Source organism: Daphnia magna, linkage group LG4 (assembly GCF_020631705.1).
Source record: "Daphnia magna isolate NIES linkage group LG4, ASM2063170v1.1, whole genome shotgun sequence".
Taxonomy (NCBI): Eukaryota; Metazoa; Arthropoda; class Branchiopoda; order Diplostraca; family Daphniidae; genus Daphnia; species Daphnia magna.
The window spans coordinates 10,568,305-10,570,692 of record NC_059185.1 but is presented as its reverse complement, the minus strand read 5'-3'; the positions used below and the strand labels follow the sequence as shown (position 1 = coordinate 10,570,692).

The window sequence follows — 2,388 nt, the reverse complement described above, 5'->3', positions numbered from 1 at the left end:
AACACGAGCGACGAGTGATGAACGACGCAAAAGTTTCACCAGACTTGAAAGGAGCTTCATTGTGTAAATACACCGTATGTTATATGGCCTTCCTGGAACCAAACGCGGACCCAAGCTGGAAAATAGGGGAGAATTTTATTTTTATTATTATTTTTTTTTATTTTTTGGTCTGGCCGTCTCTACCAGAACGACATCAACGACAAAACCGACTGTCCGTCTTAACCGAATAAACGATGGAGGAAAAAAAAAAAAGTTCGAACTTCTTGTTTAAAAAAGAAAGAAATTAACGATTCATCGCCGTGATGGGTTTGCCCCGAACGGACGCTGTTCTCCGTAGGGCGAGTGCCGCGCGAGCCGACTCCATTACATTAATCAAGGTGTGCGAGTGTGATCTGACAGTTCCCCTAAACCGGTTGACAATATCCCCTTGATTTTAATATACAATTCCTTTCCCATTATTTAAGACGCAACAGCCAAACCTTAAAAAAAAAACAAAAGAAAGAAGAAAAAACTTTTTTTTTTGGGAAAAGAAAAACAAAAGGGGGACAAGATGGGCAAGAAAAGTGGGGAACGATAGGAAACTATTAAAGGAAAAATAACAAGGAAAGAAAATATATAAGAAGAAGATGACCATCATAATAAATATTGAGTTGCCAAGAGACACCTTTTTCTTTATTTTATTTGTTTAAAACCTCTAGCGCGTCCTTGTTCAATGTCCAGTCATTATGCAAATGCGAGTTGAGGTCCCTGTTCGACGCCATTTTGGATCTATTGAAATTCAGCCAAAGCCCCAGACTTTTTTGTTTTATTATTATTTTTTGTTTTTTGTTTTTTTTATTTCTTACAATGTTTATATAATATAAGTATATCCCCATCTGTCCATAAATCCATCTGTCAATGCATCGAAAAGTCTTTGATGCGTTGGCCATTTTTACGTCGGGATATGGCCGAACTACAGGCGCTGGTCCTCTGTAACATACACGCACACACCTGTTCGGTTAGTTTTCTTTTTCTTTTTCTTTTTCTTTCTTTTTTGTTTCTCCAGACTATCGGTGTAACAAAGTATAAAATTGCGGTTCTTTTTCTTCTCTTCCTTTTTGTTCATGGCTTGTCAGCTACTCCTTTTCTTCTCTTCTTCTTCTTCCCCGTTTTCTTTCAACCACCATCGCCTCGGTCAAATTTACATATCACCGTCTTTTTTGATCGATGCCGGTGCTTTTCGGTGACACTGGTTAATGTGTGCCATTATTTGGCTCTCGATAGCCAGTCGTTATACAAGTCGTCTCCTAGACGGCCATCGAGTGTCGATGGTCGACTCACATAACCGTGAATTGTTCTGCATCGTTTGTTGCTTTTGAATTCAAACATTTTTCTTTTCATTTGAATTGAAAAACAAAACAAAAAATTGTGTTTTAAAAGACAGAAATTTGAGATGACTACGGTAATAAAAAAGGAGGAGGGAGAGAGAGAGACTGTAAAGTGTCATGAGATGCAAAACAGTTTCAACTCGATCGTTAAAATAGAAACAAAAGCAAAAGAGTTCACAAATCTTTGGACGTCTGTTGTGAAGTTTGTGAAACGAAACGTTTCCTTCGAGAATCCGGATTGCGCAGATACAAATCGCCTTGCCCGTGTCAAAATAACCTGTCCAAACGTGAGTTAAGAGTTAGTGTTGGATGGAAAGCCTTTCTTCATAGCGAGCCATTATACCCACACTGTAGAGAGGATATGGCGCAATCCATCATCCATCAGAAGTTTGCCCTTCTTACGCACCGGATGGCAAAAAAATAAGACAGGTAGAAAAACAAAACAACACAAAGAAAAAGTCAGTTTTGTGTGCATAGAAGACGCGTTCTTCTATGGTGGTATTACCTTTTTGATTGTCTCTCGGTTGCGGAATGGGTTATAAATAACATTGTCGACCGCTAATTGAAATTCGTTGGCATATAGAAACACACACAGACGAGAAGAAGGCGGTTCTAGAAAGAGAGCGATGCTGTCGCCACCGCTAAACTGACTTGACTTTTCTTTCTCTGTATAGAATACAGAGAAGAACAAATAGAGAAAAGAAATGCTTGCTACAACGTCTATGCATTTCCTTCTTTTATTTTCGTCTCTCTCTCTCTTTTAACACGCAAAAGGAAACGCCGAGTTAAATCTCTCGGCCAGACAATCATGTCACTCCATCGTTGCCCCTTCCGATTCGGGAAATTATGAAATTTATGGCTCGACTGGTGGCCCTTTTTCCCCCCCTTCTATTCTCTTCACTGTTGGTTCGTGAAATGAAAGACGTTGAGGCTTTTGTTTCTCTCTCTTTTTTTGTTGTTGTTGTTGTTGTTCGAACCAGCAAGGCAACTGTCACTTTGCAACCTTTCGGCTCACTGCCAC

General features: G+C 39.5%; 1 long non-coding RNA gene across 1 annotated transcript; it reads right to left on the bottom strand.

The window, feature by feature from the left end:
- Positions 1–318: 318 nt before the first annotated feature.
- LOC116920670 lies at positions 319–2,388 on the bottom strand. The gene is made up of 3 exons (XR_004392804.2): positions 1,873–2,388; positions 1,711–1,761; positions 319–1,644 (listed from the first exon to the last, which is right to left on the bottom strand). It is a non-coding gene; the product is annotated as an uncharacterized LOC116920670 (long non-coding RNA).